This window comes from Montipora capricornis, chromosome 2 (assembly GCF_036669925.1).
Source record: "Montipora capricornis isolate CH-2021 chromosome 2, ASM3666992v2, whole genome shotgun sequence".
NCBI classification, from domain to species: Eukaryota; Metazoa; Cnidaria; class Anthozoa; order Scleractinia; family Acroporidae; genus Montipora; species Montipora capricornis.
Window position 1 is genome coordinate 2411854 of NC_090884.1, and position 25000 is coordinate 2436853.

General features: G+C 43.3%; 1 protein-coding gene and 1 long non-coding RNA gene across 2 annotated transcripts in view; both read left to right on the forward strand.

Moving 5' to 3' along the window:
• The first annotated feature begins 3780 nt into the window (after positions 1-3780).
• On the forward strand, positions 3781-11984 carry LOC138038419 (uncharacterized). The gene is made up of 3 exons (XR_011130231.1): positions 3781-5058; positions 6959-8798; positions 10700-11984. It is a non-coding gene; the product is annotated as an uncharacterized lncRNA (long non-coding RNA).
• Positions 11985-12059: 75 nt separating this feature from the next.
• Positions 12060-25000, forward strand: part of LOC138032602 (uncharacterized) — a 77353-nt gene continuing 64412 nt past the window's right edge. The window contains exons 1-4 of the mRNA XM_068880313.1: positions 12060-12538; positions 14441-16280; positions 18182-20021; positions 23353-23720. The gene's annotated coding sequence lies outside the window, so the exon portion shown is untranslated. The remainder of the gene's footprint in view (positions 12539-14440; positions 16281-18181; positions 20022-23352; positions 23721-25000) is intronic.

The window sequence follows — 25000 nt, forward strand, 5'->3', positions numbered from 1 at the left end:
ATTTAAGAGATAAGGACGCGGACATTTGTGCATGGCTCACATGCCCTGCTATGAACGTTATCGCATGCCAAATCTCAGATCCGTTGCTCCTTTATCTCATGGAGAAAACGACCGCTGATATTTGGACCAACTTTGTATTGACGATACTTCATCGTCTGCACAGTAGTCCAGTTTAATAGATACGCATGGCGAATTGTGCATCCTTAAACTGCCATACTACAAGCGTCATCGCATACTAAATCTTAGATCTTTCTCAAGGTAAAATGTCAATTCTGACTGAGGATACAGGGCCTGGTTCATATTGGCAGTAAGTTCTACTGGCTGCACTAGGAACGCAGGCATTTGAGGAAACGGACGTGCGCTTGGCTATCGCTCAAGAGCACCGATAGCAGACGTCATCGCCTGCCAAAATCTCAGATCCCGTAGCTCTCATCTCACAGACCTGAGATACGGCCGCTTGAACTTGGCACCGAGCCAGGTATGGACCCATCTTTCACCGGCTCCAAACGACGCAGCCATTCAACGACACGGACGCGCTTGCGCATGCCCCACGTCCCCCGACCGAGACCTGATCGCCCGCCAAAATCAGCTGCTCAGCCCTTCAACATCGCCGAGATACCACACTCTTTCCTCGGGCACATCTTCACCCTCTCTCTCTTGGCCTCTTCTCACCCTTGACTTTACTGTTGCAATTGTGGGTATCCTTTCCCGCCTTCGAAAGTGGATCCCCGCAATTTTCAACAACAGTTATAGTAAAGTCTCGCTTGGGGCAAGCACTTTCAATCCAAACCTAGCACAACACAAGGCAATGGGCCCTGACTCACACTCATGTGCTTTCCTTTCTTCCGCTTTTGACCGTTCGCGCAGCCGCCAGACACCAAAGGAAACTTCACCTGATAACATCACTCCGACTGGCGCAAAAGGACGGCAAATTCAAACTCTGCCGACCTCGTCACGACCCTTACTTAATCACGGGATGCAGGAGACATGCAGGCTTCCCGACTTAATGACGTCTTTCCACCACCGGACGGAGAAACAAACATCGACTTCTTCGTCAACAACTATCGATCGATCGAACGTCACGGCCACAGATCGAGTACGCCTGGGCCAGCAACCCACCTTGCAGGTCGTTCTGGGATTACAAACGCAGTTTGAAAAGTTGTTTATCACAGCACATTATATCTGGCTGCATTTTAAACCTTCACGTTGCAAACTTATCCCGTTATGGCTCTACAAAACAAAGGATTTTTTATGGATTGGAATGGACTATTGCATAACCACGAAACCTTCGTTCACCCTTGTGTTTTCCTGCAACGCGGACTCGCCAAAACGGTAAGAGCATTTCAATTTGTACTTCATCACGTCTGCTCTTGCTTTATGGCCCTTTGCTCTGCTGGTTTGCCCAGCAACAGTCTCAGTTGGGGCAACCAAAGTGAACGAAACTGTGTTCCATCGATGAACAACTAAACATGGTGCCTTCCTCGATGCTTTATTACAACACCACACATCAACAAATGCAAATACCATTGCTTGCCCTTTTGAAGGATTTTATTACTGTGCTTATTACGTTATTTACAATGCTCTTTAAGTATTCTTCCATCTGTCTAAGAGCTACTTGAAGTGATTTTATGTTCGATAACGTAACTAGACTTTAATGGGATTCAACCTTGAAACGCAGAGGTAGTTCATGTTGTTTCATGTTCATGACATATAGACAGTCATATTCTTTATTGTTTGCTACAAATCAAACACTGTTGTGCCACTTTTCCACTCATGGACGGTTGGGGGGGATTTCACCTAGTTTCCACCCTAAACTATTTTCATCCATTTCTGTGATCCCTCCCAGCCACCTGTGGAGTTAAGTGTGTACTTGGCCAGTGATTTTTTTTTCTTCTACAATGTGGCAATGACCATGTTCAGTACTTTCATGTTGGGTTTTATTAATTTTCACTCTTTGGCTGAATTTGGCACTGGATAAGTAGGTCTCTAAACTACACATAACACCTCTGGAGCAAGTCTTCAGGAATATTGTGTCAGGGTCTTAATAAACAGTGAATTGCCTTCATTTTCCAGCCTTTAAAATGCCCTGAAAGGTAAAAATTAAAGGGTTTCAATCAATACTTGTAAAAAATCAAAGCGGTATTGAAAAGGTTGTAAAATATCAAAGGGTTATTGAAAGGGTTGTAAAATATGAAAGGGTTAGTAAAAGGGTTAGTCAAAGGGTTAGTGATTCCTTAAAATAACCCTTCTTCTAACCCTTTCACTAACCCTTTTACTAACCCTTGTGTTTTTCAAGGGTTAGTTAAAGGGTTAGAAGAAGGGTTATTTTAAGGATTCACTAACCCTTTTACTAACCCTTGAAAAACACAAGGGTTAGTGAAAGGGTTAGTGATTCTTTAAAATAACCCTTCTTCTAACCCTTCCACTAACCCTTTACTCACCCTTGAAAAATACCACCCTTGTCCTAACCCTAGTCATCACCCTAATTCTAACACTAACCCTTTCATAATTTTCAATTCCACAAAAACCCTTGTCGTTTTTAATCCTTACAACATACGTAATCAGGAAAACACATCTAGAGTAAGGAGGGAGATGTTCCTGGCTAGGAAAGACCTCCAACTTTTGACTGGCCCTTGTTTACCAGTAACCCTTACCAAATCCCAAGAAGCAATCAGTAGAGCTAGCAGGCTGAAGTCTGGCGAGTGCCTCCCACCCGAGAGGCAGAGAGTGGGGACATTCCCAGGGGGAGAAACACACTTCTCAGAAGCATGTAGCCACCTCGTTGTGGAAACTACTGGTTTTAGTAGCTTCCATCAGCGTGGAGGGGAGCTGTGGCTCCCCCAAGCGGTGGATCTACATGCCCCTTGGGAGAGCATGCTTTTCCCCAGGGAATCCCACGAAACCCTGTCTCCCAGGCAGAGGCACTCTCCTGACTATCACCCACACTGGCCACTGACTGATCCTTCAAGGGACTCAGCAGTTCTGGCAAGAACAGGCGAGTCAAGAGGAGGTCCCCCAGGCTCAGAACATCCACCCTGCCAGGTCACTGATCTCTCCCTGCGGGATTTAGTATCAGTTTTTACCCAGACGAGCGAAGTCCATGGAAACAGCAGGGCGTCCCATGAAACTTAAACACATAGCACCTTCTAACACTTGTGGGACTTGAAGGACGTATACGCATGCGTACTACCATAAATATCCTTCTCTTTGTGTTAAAAGGTCGAGAAAAAGCGTCAAAGATTAGGAAAGTGATCAGGCAAGTAGCTGGCACATTAAGGAATGTAAACACGTGTCCAGATCCACTCCCAGTCTACTGGCAGTGTACATAGTGACGTCATGTCTAGAAAGAACTGTCCATTTGACTTCAATCTTGGAAGAAAATGGACCTTGTAAGACTGCAATTTCACCCGCTTTGCAGCAGCTCAGATTGAGAGATAGGGATGCGCCTCTGGTATCATCCAGGTGCCCTTAATCCATCGTTATCGCATACCAAATTTCAGATTCGTAGCTCTTAATCTCACTGAGATATGATGGCTTGATCATTGCATGAGAATTTGTATGACCGATACTTCAACGGCTGTGTACTAGTGCAATTAAAGAGATAAGGACGCGCATCGTGCATGGTTCACATGCCCTGCTACAAACGTTATTGCATACCAAAGCTCACATTCGTAGCTCTTACTCTCACGGAGATATGATCGCTTGATATTTGGACCAAACTTTGTATGACCGATACTTGAACGGCTGCCTAGTAGTGTCATTAAGAGATAAGGACGCGAATTGTGCATGGCTCACATGCCCTGCTATGAACGTTATCGCATGCCAAATCTCAGATCCGTAGCTCTTTATCTCATGGAGAAACGACCGCTTGATATTTGGACCAAACTTTGTATGACCGATACTTCATCGGCTGCACAGTAGTCCAGTTTAATAGATACGCATGCGAATTGTGCATCCTTAAACTGCCCTACTACAAGCGTCATCGCATACTAAATCTTAGATCTCTAAGTATTCATCTGACTGAGATACAGCCGGTTCATATTGGCATAAGTTCACTGGCTGCACAGGACGCAGGCATTTGAGGAAACGGACGCGCTTGGCTATCGCTCAAGAGCACCGATAGAGACGTCATCGCCTGCCAAATCTCAGATCCGTAGCTCTCAATCTCACAGAGATACGGCCGCTTGAACTTGGCACCGAGCCAGGTATGACCCATCTTTCACCGGCTCCAAACAAAGCCGCCATTCAACGACACGGACGCGCTTGCGCATGGCCCACGTGCCCCGACCGAGACCTGATCGCCTGCCAAATATCAGCTGCTCAGCCCTTCACATCGCCGAGATACCACACTCTTTCCTCGGCACATCTTCACCCTCTCTCTCTTGGCCTTCTTCTCACCCTTGACTTTACTGTTGCATTGTGGGTAATCCTTTCCCGCCTTCGAAAGGGATCCCCGCCAATTTTTCAACAACAGTTATAGTAAAGTCTCGCTTGGGGCAAGCACTTTCAATCCAAACCTAGCACAACACAAGGCAAATGGGCCCTGACTCACACTCATGTGCTTTCTTTCTTCCGCTTTTGACCGTTCGAGCCGCCAGACCCCAAAGGAAACTTCACTATAACTTCACTCCGTCTGGCTCAAAAGGACGGCAAATTCAAGCTCTGCCGACCTCGTCACAACCCTTACTTCTTCAAGGGATGCAGGTGACTTGCGGGCTTCCAGACTTAATGATGTCTTTCCACCACCAGACGGAGAAAAAAACATCGACTTCCTTCGTCAACAACTATCGATCGATCGAACGTCACGGCCACAGATCGAGTACGCCTGGGCCAGCAACCTCACCTTGCAAGTCGTTCTGGGATTACAACGCAGTTTGAAAAGTTGTTTATCACAGCACATTATATTCTGGCTGCATTTTAAACCTTTCACGTTGCAAACTTATCCCGTTATGGCTCTACAAAACAAAGGATTTTTTTATGGATTGGAATGGACTATTGCATAACCACGAAACCTTCGTTCACCCTTGTGTTTTCCTGCAACGCGGACTCGCCAAAACGGTAAGAGCATTTCAATTTGTACTTCATCACGTCTGCTCTTGCTTTATGGCCCTTGCTCTGCTGGTTTGCCCAGCAACAGTCTCATTGTGGGCAACCAAAGTGAACGAAACTGTGTTCCCATCGATGGAACAACTAAACATGTTGCCTTCCTCGCTGCTTTATTACAACACCACACATCAACAAATGCAAATACCATTGCTTGCCCTTTTGAAGGCATTTTATTACTGTGCTTATTACGTTTATTTACAATGCTCTTTAAGCGTTATTCTTCCATCTGTCTAAGAGCTACTTGAAGTGATTTTATGTTTGATAACGTAACTAGACTTTAATGGCATTCAACCTTGACACGCAAAGTTAGTTCATGTTGTTTCATGTTCATGACATATAGACAGTCATATTCTTTATTGTTTGCTACAAATCAAACACTGTTGTGCCACTTTTCCACTCATGGACGGTTGGGGGGGATTTCACCTAGTTTCCACCCTAAACTATTTTCATCCATTTCTGTGATCCCTCCCAGCCACCTGTGGAGTTAATTTTGTACTTGGCCAGTGATTTTTTTTCTTCTACAATGTTGCAATGACCATGTTCAGTACTTTCATGTTTGGGTTTTATTAATTTTCACTCTTTGGCTGAATTTGGCACTGGATAAGTAGGTCTCTAAACTACACATAACACCTCTGGAGCAAGTCTTCAGGAATATTGTGTCAGGGTCTTAATAAACAGTGAATTGCCTTCATTTTCCAGCCTTTAAAATGCCCTGAAAGGTAAAAATTAAAAGGGTTTCAATTCAATGCTTGTAAAAAATCAAAGGGTTATTGAAAAGGTTGTAAAATATCAAAGGGTTATTGAAAGGGTTGTAAAATATGAAAGGGTTAGTAAAAGGGTTAGTCAAAGGGTTAGTGATTCCTTAAAATAACCCTTCTTCTAACCCTTTCACTAACCCTTTTACTAACCCTTGTGTTTTTCAAGGGTTAGTTAAAGGGTTAGAAGAAGGGTTATTTTAAGGATTCACTAACCCTTTTACTAACCCTTGAAAAACACAAGGGTTAGTGAAAGGGTTAGTGATTCTTTAAAATAACCCTTCTTCTAACCCTTCCACTAACCCTTTTACTCACCCTTGAAAAATACCACCCTTGTCCTAACCCTAGTCATCACCCTAATTCTAACACTAACCCTTTCATAATTTTTCAATTCCACAAAAACCCTTGTCTTTTTTTAATCCTTACAACATACGTAATCAGGAAAACACATCTAGAGTAAGGAGGGAGATGTTCCTGGCTAGGAAAGACCTCCAACTTTTGACTGGCCCTTGTTTACCAGTAACCCTTACCAAATCCCAAGAAGCAATCAGTAGAGCTAGCAGGCTGAAGTCTGGCGAGTGCCTCCCACCCGAGAGGCAGAGAGTGGGGACATTCCCAGGGGGAGAAACACACTTCTCAGAAGCATGTAGCCACCTCGTTGTGGAAACTACTGGTTTTAGTAGCTTCCATCAGCGTGGAGGGGAGCTGTGGCTCCCCCCCAAGCGGTGGATCTACATGCCCCTTGGGAGAGCATGCTTTTCCCCAGGGAATCCCACGAAACCCTGTCTCCCAGGCAGAGGCACTCTCCTGACTATCACCCACACTGGCCACTGACTGATCCTTCAAGGGACTCAGCAGTTCTGGCAAGAACAGGCGAGTCAAGAGGAGGTCCCCCAGGCTCAGAACATCCACCCTGCCAGGTCACTGATCTCTCCCTGCGGGATTTAGTATCAGTTTTTACCCAGACGAGCGAAGTCCATGGAAACAGCAGGGCGTCCCATGAAACTTAAACACATAGCACCTTCTAACACTTGTGGGACTTGAAGGACGTATACGCATGCGTACTACCATAAATATCCTTCTCTTTGTGTTAAAAGGTCGAGAAAAAGCGTCAAAGATTAGGAAAGTGATCAGGCAAGTAGCTGGCACATTAAGGAATGTAAACACGTGTCCAGATCCACTCCCAGTCTACTGGCAGTGTACATAGTGACGTCATGTCTAGAAAGAACTGTCCATTTGACTTCAATCTTGGAAGAAAATGGACCTTGTAAGACTGCAATTTCACCCGCTTTGCAGCAGCTCAGATTGAGAGATAGGGATGCGCCTCTGGTATCATCCAGGTGCCCTTAATCCATCGTTATCGCATACCAAATTTCAGATTCGTAGCTCTTAATCTCACTGAGATATGATGGCTTGATCATTGCATGAGAATTTGTATGACCGATACTTCAACGGCTGTGTACTAGTGCAATTAAAGAGATAAGGACGCGCATCGTGCATGGTTCACATGCCCTGCTACAAACGTTATTGCATACCAAAGCTCACATTCGTAGCTCTTACTCTCACGGAGATATGATCGCTTGATATTTGGACCAAACTTTGTATGACCGATACTTGAACGGCTGCCTAGTAGTGTCATTTAAGAGATAAGGACGCGAATTGTGCATGGCTCACATGCCCTGCTATGAACGTTATCGCATGCCAAATCTCAGATCCGTAGCTCTTTATCTCATGGAGAAACGACCGCTTGATATTTGGACCAAACTTTGTATGACCGATACTTCATCGGCTGCACAGTAGTCCAGTTTAATAGATACGCATGCGAATTGTGCATCCTTAAACTGCCCTACTACAAGCGTCATCGCATACTAAATCTTAGATCTCTAAGTATTCATCTGACTGAGATACAGCCGGTTCATATTGGCATAAGTTCACTGGCTGCACAGGACGCAGGCATTTGAGGAAACGGACGCGCTTGGCTATCGCTCAAGAGCACCGATAGAGACGTCATCGCCTGCCAAATCTCAGATCCGTAGCTCTCAATCTCACAGAGATACGGCCGCTTGAACTTGGCACCGAGCCAGGTATGACCCATCTTTCACCGGCTCCAAACAAAGCCGCCATTCAACGACACGGACGCGCTTGCGCATGGCCCACGTGCCCCGACCGAGACCTGATCGCCTGCCAAATATCAGCTGCTCAGCCCTTCACATCGCCGAGATACCACACTCTTTCCTCGGCACATCTTCACCCTCTCTCTCTTGGCCTTCTTCTCACCCTTGACTTTACTGTTGCATTGTGGGTAATCCTTTCCCGCCTTCGAAAGGGATCCCCGCCAATTTTTCAACAACAGTTATAGTAAAGTCTCGCTTGGGGCAAGCACTTTCAATCCAAACCTAGCACAACACAAGGCAAATGGGCCCTGACTCACACTCATGTGCTTTCTTTCTTCCGCTTTTGACCGTTCGAGCCGCCAGACCCCAAAGGAAACTTCACTATAACTTCACTCCGTCTGGCTCAAAAGGACGGCAAATTCAAGCTCTGCCGACCTCGTCACAACCCTTACTTCTTCAAGGGATGCAGGTGACTTGCGGGCTTCCAGACTTAATGATGTCTTTCCACCACCAGACGGAGAAAAAAACATCGACTTCCTTCGTCAACAACTATCGATCGATCGAACGTCACGGCCACAGATCGAGTACGCCTGGGCCAGCAACCTCACCTTGCAAGTCGTTCTGGGATTACAACGCAGTTTGAAAAGTTGTTTATCACAGCACATTATATTCTGGCTGCATTTTAAACCTTTCACGTTGCAAACTTATCCCGTTATGGCTCTACAAAACAAAGGATTTTTTTATGGATTGGAATGGACTATTGCATAACCACGAAACCTTCGTTCACCCTTGTGTTTTCCTGCAACGCGGACTCGCCAAAACGGTAAGAGCATTTCAATTTGTACTTCATCACGTCTGCTCTTGCTTTATGGCCCTTTGCTCTGCTGGTTTGCCCAGCAACAGTCTCATTGTGGGCAACCAAAGTGAACGAAACTGTGTTCCCATCGATGGAACAACTAAACATGTTGCCTTCCTCGCTGCTTTATTACAACACCACACATCAACAAATGCAAATACCATTGCTTGCCCTTTTGAAGGCATTTTATTACTGTGCTTATTACGTTTATTTACAATGCTCTTTAAGCGTTATTCTTCCATCTGTCTAAGAGCTACTTGAAGTGATTTTATGTTTGATAACGTAACTAGACTTTAATGGCATTCAACCTTGACACGCAAAGTTAGTTCATGTTGTTTCATGTTCATGACATATAGACAGTCATATTCTTTATTGTTTGCTACAAATCAAACACTGTTGTGCCACTTTTCCACTCATGGACGGTTGGGGGGGATTTCACCTAGTTTCCACCCTAAACTATTTTCATCCATTTCTGTGATCCCTCCCAGCCACCTGTGGAGTTAATTTTGTACTTGGCCAGTGATTTTTTTTCTTCTACAATGTTGCAATGACCATGTTCAGTACTTTCATGTTTGGGTTTTATTAATTTTCACTCTTTGGCTGAATTTGGCACTGGATAAGTAGGTCTCTAAACTACACATAACACCTCTGGAGCAAGTCTTCAGGAATATTGTGTCAGGGTCTTAATAAACAGTGAATTGCCTTCATTTTCCAGCCTTTAAAATGCCCTGAAAGGTAAAAATTAAAAGGGTTTCAATTCAATGCTTGTAAAAAATCAAAGGGTTATTGAAAAGGTTGTAAAATATCAAAGGGTTATTGAAAGGGTTGTAAAATATGAAAGGGTTAGTAAAAGGGTTAGTCAAAGGGTTAGTGATTCCTTAAAATAACCCTTCTTCTAACCCTTTCACTAACCCTTTTACTAACCCTTGTGTTTTTCAAGGGTTAGTTAAAGGGTTAGAAGAAGGGTTATTTTAAGGATTCACTAACCCTTTTACTAACCCTTGAAAAACACAAGGGTTAGTGAAAGGGTTAGTGATTCTTTAAAATAACCCTTCTTCTAACCCTTCCACTAACCCTTTTACTCACCCTTGAAAAATACCACCCTTGTCCTAACCCTAGTCATCACCCTAATTCTAACACTAACCCTTTCATAATTTTTCAATTCCACAAAAACCCTTGTCTTTTTTTAATCCTTACAACATACGTAATCAGGAAAACACATCTAGAGTAAGGAGGGAGATGTTCCTGGCTAGGAAAGACCTCCAACTTTTGACTGGCCCTTGTTTACCAGTAACCCTTACCAAATCCCAAGAAGCAATCAGTAGAGCTAGCAGGCTGAAGTCTGGCGAGTGCCTCCCACCCGAGAGGCAGAGAGTGGGGACATTCCCAGGGGGAGAAACACACTTCTCAGAAGCATGTAGCCACCTCGTTGTGGAAACTACTGGTTTTAGTAGCTTCCATCAGCGTGGAGGGGAGCTGTGGCTCCCCCCCAAGCGGTGGATCTACATGCCCCTTGGGAGAGCATGCTTTTCCCCAGGGAATCCCACGAAACCCTGTCTCCCAGGCAGAGGCACTCTCCTGACTATCACCCACACTGGCCACTGACTGATCCTTCAAGGGACTCAGCAGTTCTGGCAAGAACAGGCGAGTCAAGAGGAGGTCCCCCAGGCTCAGAACATCCACCCTGCCAGGTCACTGATCTCTCCCTGCGGGATTTAGTATCAGTTTTTACCCAGACGAGCGAAGTCCATGGAAACAGCAGGGCGTCCCATGAAACTTAAACACATAGCACCTTCTAACACTTGTGGGACTTGAAGGACGTATACGCATGCGTACTACCATAAATATCCTTCTCTTTGTGTTAAAAGGTCGAGAAAAAGCGTCAAAGATTAGGAAAGTGATCAGGCAAGTAGCTGGCACATTAAGGAATGTAAACACGTGTCCAGATCCACTCCCAGTCTACTGGCAGTGTACATAGTGACGTCATGTCTAGAAAGAACTGTCCATTTGACTTCAATCTTGGAAGAAAATGGACCTTGTAAGACTGCAATTTCACCCGCTTTGCAGCAGCTCAGATTGAGAGATAGGGATGCGCCTCTGGTATCATCCAGGTGCCCTTAATCCATCGTTATCGCATACCAAATTTCAGATTCGTAGCTCTTAATCTCACTGAGATATGATGGCTTGATCATTGCATGAGAATTTGTATGACCGATACTTCAACGGCTGTGTACTAGTGCAATTAAAGAGATAAGGACGCGCATCGTGCATGGTTCACATGCCCTGCTACAAACGTTATTGCATACCAAAGCTCACATTCGTAGCTCTTACTCTCACGGAGATATGATCGCTTGATATTTGGACCAAACTTTGTATGACCGATACTTGAACGGCTGCCTAGTAGTGTCATTTAAGAGATAAGGACGCGAATTGTGCATGGCTCACATGCCCTGCTATGAACGTTATCGCATGCCAAATCTCAGATCCGTAGCTCTTTATCTCATGGAGAAACGACCGCTTGATATTTGGACCAAACTTTGTATGACCGATACTTCATCGGCTGCACAGTAGTCCAGTTTAATAGATACGCATGCGAATTGTGCATCCTTAAACTGCCCTACTACAAGCGTCATCGCATACTAAATCTTAGATCTCTAAGTATTCATCTGACTGAGATACAGCCGGTTCATATTGGCATAAGTTCACTGGCTGCACAGGACGCAGGCATTTGAGGAAACGGACGCGCTTGGCTATCGCTCAAGAGCACCGATAGAGACGTCATCGCCTGCCAAATCTCAGATCCGTAGCTCTCAATCTCACAGAGATACGGCCGCTTGAACTTGGCACCGAGCCAGGTATGACCCATCTTTCACCGGCTCCAAACAAAGCCGCCATTCAACGACACGGACGCGCTTGCGCATGGCCCACGTGCCCCGACCGAGACCTGATCGCCTGCCAAATATCAGCTGCTCAGCCCTTCACATCGCCGAGATACCACACTCTTTCCTCGGCACATCTTCACCCTCTCTCTCTTGGCCTTCTTCTCACCCTTGACTTTACTGTTGCATTGTGGGTAATCCTTTCCCGCCTTCGAAAGGGATCCCCGCCAATTTTTCAACAACAGTTATAGTAAAGTCTCGCTTGGGGCAAGCACTTTCAATCCAAACCTAGCACAACACAAGGCAAATGGGCCTGACTCACACTCATGTGCTTTCTTTCTTCCGCTTTTGACCGTTCGAGCCGCCAGACCCCAAAGGAAACTTCACTATAACTTCACTCCGTCTGGCTCAAAAGGACGGCAAATTCAAGCTCTGCCGACCTCGTCACAACCCTTACTTCTTCAAGGGATGCAGGTGACTTGCGGGCTTCCAGACTTAATGATGTCTTTCCACCACCAGACGGAGAAAAAAACATCGACTTCCTTCGTCAACAACTATCGATCGATCGAACGTCACGGCCACAGATCGAGTACGCCTGGGCCAGCAACCTCACCTTGCAAGTCGTTCTGGGATTACAACGCAGTTTGAAAAGTTGTTTATCACAGCACATTATATTCTGGCTGCATTTTAAACCTTTCACGTTGCAAACTTATCCCGTTATGGCTCTACAAAACAAAGGATTTTTTTATGGATTGGAATGGACTATTGCATAACCACGAAACCTTCGTTCACCCTTGTGTTTTCCTGCAACGCGGACTCGCCAAAACGGTAAGAGCATTTCAATTTGTACTTCATCACGTCTGCTCTTGCTTTATGGCCCTTTGCTCTGCTGGTTTGCCCAGCAACAGTCTCATTGTGGGCAACCAAAGTGAACGAAACTGTGTTCCCATCGATGGAACAACTAAACATGTTGCCTTCCTCGCTGCTTTATTACAACACCACACATCAACAAATGCAAATACCATTGCTTGCCCTTTTGAAGGCATTTTATTACTGTGCTTATTACGTTTATTTACAATGCTCTTTAAGCGTTATTCTTCCATCTGTCTAAGAGCTACTTGAAGTGATTTTATGTTTGATAACGTAACTAGACTTTAATGGCATTCAACCTTGACACGCAAAGTTAGTTCATGTTGTTTCATGTTCATGACATATAGACAGTCATATTCTTTATTGTTTGCTACAAATCAAACACTGTTGTGCCACTTTTCCACTCATGGACGGTTGGGGGGGATTTCACCTAGTTTCCACCCTAAACTATTTTCATCCATTTCTGTGATCCCTCCCAGCCACCTGTGGAGTTAATTTTGTACTTGGCCAGTGATTTTTTTTTCTTCTACAATGTTGCAATGACCATGTTCAGTACTTTCATGTTTGGGTTTTATTAATTTTCACTCTTTGGCTGAATTTGGCACTGGATAAGTAGGTCTCTAAACTACACATAACACCTCTGGAGCAAGTCTTCAGGAATATTGTGTCAGGGTCTTAATAAACAGTGAATTGCCTTCATTTTCCAGCCTTTAAAATGCCCTGAAAGGTAAAAATTAAAAGGGTTTCAATTCAATGCTTGTAAAAAATCAAAGGGTTATTGAAAAGGTTGTAAAATATCAAAGGGTTATTGAAAGGGTTGTAAAATATGAAAGGGTTAGTAAAAGGGTTAGTCAAAGGGTTAGTGATTCCTTAAAATAACCCTTCTTCTAACCCTTTCACTAACCCTTTTACTAACCCTTGTGTTTTTCAAGGGTTAGTTAAAGGGTTAGAAGAAGGGTTATTTTAAGGATTCACTAACCCTTTTACTAACCCTTGAAAAACACAAGGGTTAGTGAAAGGGTTAGTGATTCTTTAAAATAACCCTTCTTCTAACCCTTCCACTAACCCTTTTACTCACCCTTGAAAAATACCACCCTTGTCCTAACCCTAGTCATCACCCTAATTCTAACACTAACCCTTTCATAATTTTTCAATTCCACAAAAACCCTTGTCTTTTTTTAATCCTTACAACATACGTAATCAGGAAAACACATCTAGAGTAAGGAGGGAGATGTTCCTGGCTAGGAAAGACCTCCAACTTTTGACTGGCCCTTGTTTACCAGTAACCCTTACCAAATCCCAAGAAGCAATCAGTAGAGCTAGCAGGCTGAAGTCTGGCGAGTGCCTCCCACCCGAGAGGCAGAGAGTGGGGACATTCCCAGGGGGAGAAACACACTTCTCAGAAGCATGTAGCCACCTCGTTGTGGAAACTACTGGTTTTAGTAGCTTCCATCAGCGTGGAGGGGAGCTGTGGCTCCCCCCCAAGCGGTGGATCTACATGCCCCTTGGGAGAGCATGCTTTTCCCCAGGGAATCCCACGAAACCCTGTCTCCCAGGCAGAGGCACTCTCCTGACTATCACCCACACTGGCCACTGACTGATCCTTCAAGGGACTCAGCAGTTCTGGCAAGAACAGGCGAGTCAAGAGGAGGTCCCCCAGGCTCAGAACATCCACCCTGCCAGGTCACTGATCTCTCCCTGCGGGATTTAGTATCAGTTTTTACCCAGACGAGCGAAGTCCATGGAAACAGCAGGGCGTCCCATGAAACTTAAACACATAGCACCTTCTAACACTTGTGGGACTTGAAGGACGTATACGCATGCGTACTACCATAAATATCCTTCTCTTTGTGTTAAAAGGTCGAGAAAAAGCGTCAAAGATTAGGAAAGTGATCAGGCAAGTAGCTGGCACATTAAGGAATGTAAACACGTGTCCAGATCCACTCCCAGTCTACTGGCAGTGTACATAGTGACGTCATGTCTAGAAAGAACTGTCCATTTGACTTCAATCTTGGAAGAAAATGGACCTTGTAAGACTGCAATTTCACCCGCTTTGCAGCAGCTCAGATTGAGAGATAGGGATGCGCCTCTGGTATCATCCAGGTGCCCTTAATCCATCGTTATCGCATACCAAATTTCAGATTCGTAGCTCTTAATCTCACTGAGATATGATGGCTTGATCATTGCATGAGAATTTGTATGACCGATACTTCAACGGCTGTGTACTAGTGCAATTAAAGAGATAAGGACGCGCATCGTGCATGGTTCACATGCCCTGCTACAAACGTTATTGCATACCAAAGCTCACATTCGTAGCTCTTACTCTCACGGAGATATGATCGCTTGATATTTGGACCAAACTTTGTATGACCGATACTTGAACGGCTGCCTAGTAGTGTCATTTAAGAGATAAGGACGCGAATTGTGCATGGCTCACATGCCCTGCTATGAACGTTATCGCATGCCAAATCTCAGATCCGTAGCTCTTTATCTCATGGAGAAACGACCGCTTGATATTTGGACCAAACTTTGTATGACCGATACTTCATCGGCTGCACAGTAGTCCAGTTTAATAGATACGCATGCGAATTGTGCATCCTTAAACTGCCCTACTACAAGCGTCATCGCATACTAAATCTTAGATCTCTAAGTATTCATCTGACTGAGATACAGCCGGTTCATATTGGCATAAGTTCACTGGCTGCACAGGACGCAGGCATTTGAGGAAACGGACGCGCTTGGCTATCGCTCAAGAGCACCGATAGAGACGTCATCGCCTGCCAAATCTCAGATCCGTAGCTCTCAATCTCACAGAGATACGGCCGCTTGAACTTGGCACCGAGCCAGGTATGACCCATCTTTCACCGGCTCCAAACAAAGCCGCCATTCAACGACACGGACGCGCTTGCGCATGGCCCACGTGCCCCGACCGAGACCTGATCGCCTGCCAAATATCAGCTGCTCAGCCCTTCACATCGCCGAGATACCACACTCTTTCCTCGGCACATCTTCACCCTCTCTCTCTTGGCCTTCTTCTCACCCTTGACTTTACTGTTGCATTGTGGGTAATCCTTTCCCGCCTTCGAAAGGGATCCCCGCCAATTTTTCAACAACAGTTATAGTAAAGTCTCGCTTGGGGCAAGCACTTTCAATCCAAACCTAGCACAACACAAGGCAAATGGGCCCTGACTCACACTCATGTGCTTTCTTTCTTCCGCTTTTGACCGTTCGAGCCGCCAGACCCCAAAGGAAACTTCACTATAACTTCACTCCGTCTGGCTCAAAAGGACGGCAAATTCAAGCTCTGCCGACCTCGTCACAACCCTTACTTCTTCAAGGGATGCAGGTGACTTGCGGGCTTCCAGACTTAATGATGTCTTTCCACCACCAGACGGAGAAAAAAACATCGACTTCCTTCGTCAACAACTATCGATCGATCGAACGTCACGGCCACAGATCGAGTACGCCTGGGCCAGCAACCTCACCTTGCAAGTCGTTCTGGGATTACAACGCAGTTTGAAAAGTTGTTTATCACAGCACATTATATTCTGGCTGCATTTTAAACCTTTCACGTTGCAAACTTATCCCGTTATGGCTCTACAAAACAAAGGATTTTTTTATGGATTGGAATGGACTATTGCATAACCACGAAACCTTCGTTCACCCTTGTGTTTTCCTGCAACGCGGACTCGCCAAAACGGTAAGAGCATTTCAATTTGTACTTCATCACGTCTGCTCTTGCTTTATGGCCCTTTGCTCTGCTGGTTTGCCCAGCAACAGTCTCATTGTGGGCAACCAAAGTGAACGAAACTGTGTTCCCATCGATGGAACAACTAAACATGTTGCCTTCCTCGCTGCTTTATTACAACACCACACATCAACAAATGCAAATACCATTGCTTGCCCTTTTGAAGGCATTTTATTACTGTGCTTATTACGTTTATTTACAATGCTCTTTAAGCGTTATTCTTCCATCTGTCTAAGAGCTACTTGAAGTGATTTTATGTTTGATAACGTAACTAGACTTTAATGGCATTCAACCTTGACACGCAAAGTTAGTTCATGTTGTTTCATGTTCATGACATATAGACAGTCATATTCTTTATTGTTTGCTACAAATCAAACACTGTTGTGCCACTTTTCCACTCATGGACGGTTGGGGGGGATTTCACCTAGTTTCCACCCTAAACTATTTTCATCCATTTCTGTGATCCCTCCCAGCCACCTGTGGAGTTAATTTTGTACTTGGCCAGTGATTTTTTTTTCTTCTACAATGTTGCAATGACCATGTTCAGTACTTTCATGTTTGGGTTTTATTAATTTTCACTCTTTGGCTGAATTTGGCACTGGATAAGTAGGTCTCTAAACTACACATAACACCTCTGGAGCAAGTCTTCAGGAATATTGTGTCAGGGTCTTAATAAACAGTGAATTGCCTTCATTTTCCAGCCTTTAAAATGCCCTGAAAGGTAAAAATTAAAAGGGTTTCAATTCAATGCTTGTAAAAAATCAAAGGGTTATTGAAAAGGTTGTAAAATATCAAAGGGTTATTGAAAGGGTTGTAAAATATGAAAGGGTTAGTAAAAGGGTTAGTCAAAGGGTTAGTGATTCCTTAAAATAACCCTTCTTCTAACCCTTTCACTAACCCTTTTACTAACCCTTGTGTTTTTCAAGGGTTAGTTAAAGGGTTAGAAGAAGGGTTATTTTAAGGATTCACTAACCCTTTTACTAACCCTTGAAAAACACAAGGGTTAGTGAAAGGGTTAGTGATTCTTTAAAATAACCCTTCTTCTAACCCTTCCACTAACCCTTTTACTCACCCTTGAAAAATACCACCCTTGTCCTAACCCTAGTCATCACCCTAATTCTAACACTAACCCTTTCATAATTTTTCAATTCCACAAAAACCCTTGTCTTTTTTTAATCCTTACAACATACGTAATCAGGAAAACACATCTAGAGTAAGGAGGGAGATGTTCCTGGCTAGGAAAGACCTCCAACTTTTGACTGGCCCTTGTTTACCAGTAACCCTTACCAAATCCCAAGAAGCAATCAGTAGAGCTAGCAGGCTGAAGTCTGGCGAGTGCCTCCCACCCGAGAGGCAGAGAGTGGGGACATTCCCAGGGGGAGAAACACACTTCTCAGAAGCATGTAGCCACCTCGTTGTGGAAACTACTGGTTTTAGTAGCTTCCATCAGCGTGGAGGGGAGCTGTGGCTCCCCCCAAGCGGTGGATCTACATGCCCCTTGGGAGAGCATGCTTTTCCCCAGGGAATCCCACGAAACCCTGTCTCCCAGGCAGAGGCACTCTCCTGACTATCACCCACACTGGCCACTGACTGATCCTTCAAGGGACTCAGCAGTTCTGGCAAGAACAGGCGAGTCAAGAGGAGGTCCCCCAGGCTCAGAACATCCACCCTGCCAGGTCACTGATCTCTCCCTGCGGGATTTAGTATCAGTTTTTACCCAGACGAGCGAAGTCCATGGAAACAGCAGGGCGTCCCATGAAACTTAAACACATAGCACCTTCTAACACTTGTGGGACTTGAAGGACGTATACGCATGCGTACTACCATAAATATCCTTCTCTTTGTGTTAAAAGGTCGAGAAAAAGCGTCAAAGATTAGGAAAGTGATCAGGCAAGTAGCTGGCACATTAAGGAATGTAAACACGTGTCCAGATCCACTCCCAGTCTACTGGCAGTGTACATAGTGACGTCATGTCTAGAAAGAACTGTCCATTTGACTTCAATCTTGGAAGAAAATGGACCTTGTAAGACTGCAATTTCACCCGCTTTGCAGCAGCTCAGATTGAGAGATAGGGATGCGCCTCTGGTATCATCCAGGTGCCCTTAATCCATCGTTATCGCATACCAAATTTCAGATTCGTAGCTCTTAATCTCACTGAGATATGATGGCTTGATCATTGCATGAGAATTTGTATGACCGATACTTCAACGGCTGTGTACTAGTGCAATTAAAGAGATAAGGACGCGCATCGTGCATGGTTCACATGCCCTGCTACAAACGTTATTGCATACCAAAGCTCACATTCGTAGCTCTTACTCTCACGGAGATATGATCGCTTGATATTTGGACCAAACTTTGTATGACCGATACTTGAACGGCTGCCTAGTAGTGTCATTTAAGAGATAAGGACGCGAATTGTGCATGGCTCACATGCCCTGCTATGAACGTTATCGCATGCCAAATCTCAGATCCGTAGCTCTTTATCTCATGGAGAAACGACCGCTTGATATTTGGACCAAACTTTGTATGACCGATACTTCATCGGCTGCACAGTAGTCCAGTTTAATAGATACGCATGCGAATTGTGCATCCTTAAACTGCCCTACTACAAGCGTCATCGCATACTAAATCTTAGATCTCTAAGTATTCATCTGACTGAGATACAGCCGGTTCATATTGGCATAAGTTCACTGGCTGCACAGGACGCAGGCATTTGAGGAAACGGACGCGCTTGGCTATCGCTCAAGAGCACCGATAGAGACGTCATCGCCTGCCAAATCTCAGATCCGTAGCTCTCAATCTCACAGAGATACGGCCGCTTGAACTTGGCACCGAGCCAGGTATGACCCATCTTTCACCGGCTCCAAACAAAGCCGCCATTCAACGACACGGACGCGCTTGCGCATGGCCCACGTGCCCCGACCGAGACCTGATCGCCTGCCAAATATCAGCTGCTCAGCCCTTCACATCGCCGAGATACCACACTCTTTCCTCGGCACATCTTCACCCTCTCTCTCTTGGCCTTCTTCTCACCCTTGACTTTACTGTTGCATTGTGGGTAATCCTTTCCCGCCTTCGAAAGGGATCCCCGCCAATTTTTCAACAACAGTTATAGTAAAGTCTCGCTTGGGGCAAGCACTTTCAATCCAAACCTAGCACAACACAAGGCAAATGGGCCCTGACTCACACTCATGTGCTTTCTTTCTTCCGCTTTTGACCGTTCGAGCCGCCAGACCCCAAAGGAAACTTCACTATAACTTCACTCCGTCTGGCTCAAAAGGACGGCAAATTCAAGCTCTGCCGACCTCGTCACAACCCTTACTTCTTCAAGGGATGCAGGTGACTTGCGGGCTTCCAGACTTAATGATGTCTTTCCACCACCAGACGGAGAAAAAAACATCGACTTCCTTCGTCAACAACTATCGATCGATCGAACGTCACGGCCACAGATCGAGTACGCCTGGGCCAGCAACCTCACCTTGCAAGTCGTTCTGGGATTACAACGCAGTTTGAAAAGTTGTTTATCACAGCACATTATATTCTGGCTGCATTTTAAACCTTTCACGTTGCAAACTTATCCCGTTATGGCTCTACAAAACAAAGGATTTTTTTATGGATTGGAATGGACTATTGCATAACCACGAAACCTTCGTTCACCCTTGTGTTTTCCTGCAACGCGGACTCGCCAAAACGGTAAGAGCATTTCAATTTGTACTTCATCACGTCTGCTCTTGCTTTATGGCCCTTTGCTCTGCTGGTTTGCCCAGCAACAGTCTCATTGTGGGCAACCAAAGTGAACGAAACTGTGTTCCCATCGATGGAACAACTAAACATGTTGCCTTCCTCGCTGCTTTATTACAACACCACACATCAACAAATGCAAATACCATTGCTTGCCCTTTTGAAGGCATTTTATTACTGTGCTTATTACGTTTATTTACAATGCTCTTTAAGCGTTATTCTTCCATCTGTCTAAGAGCTACTTGAAGTGATTTTATGTTTGATAACGTAACTAGACTTTAATGGCATTCAACCTTGACACGCAAAGTTAGTTCATGTTGTTTCATGTTCATGACATATAGACAGTCATATTCTTTATTGTTTGCTACAAATCAAACACTGTTGTGCCACTTTTCCACTCATGGACGGTTGGGGGGATTTCACCTAGTTTCCACCCTAAACTATTTTCATCCATTTCTGTGATCCCTCCCAGCCACCTGTGGAGTTAATTTTGTACTTGGCCAGTGATTTTTTTTTCTTCTACAATGTTGCAATGACCATGTTCAGTACTTTCATGTTTGGGTTTTATTAATTTTCACTCTTTGGCTGAATTTGGCACTGGATAAGTAGGTCTCTAAACTACACATAACACCTCTGGAGCAAGTCTTCAGGAATATTGTGTCAGGGTCTTAATAAACAGTGAATTGCCTTCATTTTCCAGCCTTTAAAATGCCCTGAAAGGTAAAAATTAAAAGGGTTTCAATTCAATGCTTGTAAAAAATCAAAGGGTTATTGAAAAGGTTGTAAAATATCAAAGGGTTATTGAAAGGGTTGTAAAATATGAAAGGGTTAGTAAAAGGGTTAGTCAAAGGGTTAGTGATTCCTTAAAATAACCCTTCTTCTAACCCTTTCACTAACCCTTTTACTAACCCTTGTGTTTTTCAAGGGTTAGTTAAAGGGTTAGAAGAAGGGTTATTTTAAGGATTCACTAACCCTTTTACTAACCCTTGAAAAACACAAGGGTTAGTGAAAGGGTTAGTGATTCTTTAAAATAACCCTTCTTCTAACCCTTCCACTAACCCTTTTACTCACCCTTGAAAAATACCACCCTTGTCCTAACCCTAGTCATCACCCTAACCCTAACCCTAACCAGAATTAACCCTAACCAGAATTAACCCTTAGCAGAATTAACCCTTAGCAGAATTAACCCTTAGCAGAATTAACCCTTAGCAGAATTAACCCTTAGCAGAATTAACCCTTAGCAGAATTAACCCTTAGCAGAATTAACCCTTAGCAGAATTAACCCTTAGCAGAATTAACCCTTAGCAGAATTAACCCTTAGCAGAATTAACCCTTAGCAGAATTAACCCTTAGCAGAATTAACCCTTAGCAGAATTAACCCTTAGCAGAATTAACCCTTAGCAGAATTAACCCTTAGCAGAATTAACCCTTAGCAGAATTAACCCTTAGCAGAATTAACCCTTAGCAGAATTAACCCTTAGCAGAATTAACCCTTAGCAGAATTAACCCTTAGCAGAATTAACCCTTAGCAGAATTAACCCTTAGCAGAATTAACCCTTAGCAGAATTAACCCTTAGCAGAATTAACCCTTAGCAGAATTAACCCTTAGCAGAATTAACCCTTAGCAGAATTAACCCTTAGCAGAATTAACCCTTAGCAGAATTAACCCTTAGCAGAATTAACCCTTAGCAGAATTAACCCTTAGCAGAATTAACCCTTAGCAGAATTAACCCTTAGCAGAATTAACCCTTAGCAGAATTAACCCTTAGCAGAATTAACCCTTAGCAGAATTAACCCTTAGCAGAATTAACCCTTAGCAGAATTAACCCTTAGCAGAATTAACCCTTAGCAGAATTAACCCTTAGCAGAATTAACCCTTAGCAGAATTAACCCTTAGCAGAATTAACCCTTAGCAGAATTAACCCTTAGCAGAATTAACCCTTAGCAGAATTAACCCTTAGCAGAATTAACCCTTAGCAGAATTAACCCTTAGCAGAATTAACCCTTAGCAGAATTAACCCTTAGCAGAATTAACCCTTAGCAGAATTAACCCTTAGCAGAATTAACCCTTAGCAGAATTAACCCTTAGCAGAATTAACCCTTAGCAGAATTAACCCTTAGCAGAATTAACCCTTAGCAGAATTAACCCTTAGCAGAATTAACCCTTAGCAGAATTAACCCTTAGCAGAATTAACCCTTAGCAGAATTAACCCTTAGCAGAATTAACCCTTAGCAGAATTAACCCTTAGCAGAATTAACCCTTAGCAGAATTAACCCTTAGCAGAATTAACCCTTAGCAGAATTAACCCTTAGCAGAATTAGTTTGATTTCAGTAAGGGTTAATTTTGTTTTTACTAAGGGTTCTTTTGTTTTTACTAAAAACAAACTAACAATTACACTTCTTTGTTTTTACATTGATTTACATTAGAATTGTTAATCACCTGCTGGAACGGTATTTTAAACATATTTTTATTGTCCTTGGTGCTTTAAAACGCCAGACATATTATTTTAAATCACCACTCTATTTATTCTTACTCCGGAATAAGAATAAGTAGCGTAATGATTTAAAATTGTATGTCCAGCATTTTGAAGGAGCAAGGATAACAAAAACATGTTTAAAATAGCATTTAACAGATGTTTGACAATTTTAAAGTCAATCTCCGTAAAAACAAAAGATTTTTAGCTTGCATTCCATGTATACCTATTCCGGAATACAGTCAATCGAACGCACCGTTAGTATCCATTTAACCCTAAGACTTAGTAACCATGGGGTGTTTGGGGCCTAGTCTATAAGTCTCAGATCCAACATGGGGAAGTTGGGGCCTAGTGACGAGGTCTCACACCCACCTTGGGGGGTTTGGGTCCTTGCCCTTCCATTGCTGGTTAGGGCTTGGCAACCACCTCTTTACTCTTTATGGGGGTTGATGCTTGATGTTGACTTACCGCATTTCCTGAGTTCGCTTCCTGATTTCCTGCATTTCCTGACTTCGAGCATTTCCTCAGACTTGCACAAACCATCGTTTTGCACTATAAAAGTATGAAAATAAGTGAAACCACAGCTGATGAACAATATTTCTAAAAGTATCTTTTATATTTGTGTTTTTAAAGGTTGCTGTAGATTTACGTTGTCTTTAGCATTTGATTTGATTTAAACAAGCCATCATTTTGCACTATAAAAGTGTGAATTGGGAAAATAAATGGAAACCACAAGTGATGGAGAATTTAAGTTTTTTTTAAAGATCCTTTTAATATACAATGACTTTGTATTCTTTTTCCGTTTCAGACATTTTGATCTTTCCCCTAGCCCGCACCGAAAATGATTCGTAAAAGAATTCTTTCTTGTAAGATTCGTAGCGCAGCGTCCTTTTCATCGATCGCGCTGAAATCTGGCGTGTTTACTGAGGAGATATATCCCCAGTTTCCCTGAAAATCTCGGCTTTCTAGCTTTCATGACGCCTACATGACGTCCATTCTAATTCAGGCAATTTGAGCCGATGCATTGACCAAATTTTCAATCGATCGCCGAGCTCTCGCGAAGCGGTTTTTCTAAAGTTTTTCAGCCAAAAAATTACACTACATGCTTCGGAATAGATAAAGAAAAGGATTTGTGGTTCATTGGATGGGATTTCAAGCGTTAAAATCGCTGAAAAGGTAAGATTAATTATTTAGCGAAGCAATTGCGTGTCTGCGAGCACATGTCCTGTGATCTCACAGAATTGTGTTTTTCCTCAAAATATTCGCTTGTTTTCGCTTTTGCTCTCACATATTTACCTTTATTACATGTCCAGTGAATAGTTTTATCCTCTGGGATGAATTTTCCGTCGAAAAATCGGTTATTTGGGTGGTTTTTTGCAAACAGATGTTCATTATTCGTAATGCGATCGCTTCCGTTGCCGTTAGCAACGGGTCGCAAATTTGCCTTGTCATCACCTTATCACATTACGGATTGATCGCTAATCCGATTATCTCAAAAAAATCCAAAAATATTCGTGCCTCATCAGTTTTCGGTCAAATTTATGGCCAAGAAAGCTGATAAATTGAAGAAAATTTTATTTTCCAGCCAAAAATTCGTAATCAACGCTAAAATGACCAATTTTTGCCTGGAAAACTTTTTTTTTTGTTATTTTTCTTAAATTTTTTCGTTCAACTTTCGCTTTTATAAAAGGTTTCAGTTGTCTGTAAATAAGTTATATGCTGTTGGAAAGCTTATTTTCTTAGCTTTAAAATGATGTATTTTTTGCCCCCTAACTTTAAATATTTTTTGAGAAAAATTATTTTTTTTTGGCGATGGCAGATTTACCGCGGTTTTCTCGCGGTTGGGAAGGTAGGGAAATGAGTTAAGTTTTCATTATGCATCAACAAGCTTGCAAAATTGAGCTTTGATTAGAGAGATTTCTCACATTTCTCACAATTTATTCTGTTAAGAACCTGTAGTCCATTAAATCATATATTTTATTGCTGTTTTTTCTAAATGATTTAAAATGTTTATTGTGAAGGGTGGAACTCAATGTTGTATTCAGGAAGCCAAGAGCAAAATGCTTTCCGAAAAAATGTGACATCACTATACAAAGTAAATGTTAAATGGATTCAATTCCTTTTTTGCAAAGGTGCACATGGTGGGGCTTCATCATTTTTGATTGAAATATCTTCTGGTTCGTAGACAATAGATTATTTAAGATACTAAACTGAAATTCCCAATTTTTTATTTTAAAATTAACTGGAGACATAACTGACAATTTGAGGTAACAGTCTAAGGCAGTCTTCAAAGAATTGATATGAAATTTATCTGCATATTTCTTTAATACCAATACTCAGAGAATAATTGTTTGAATATCCTGCATTGTTAAATTCTCAACCTCCGATAATGCATCTCGTGTGCTCTGATTGGCTCACTCAAACTCGGTTATCAGCTCATATACCTTAGTTTGACC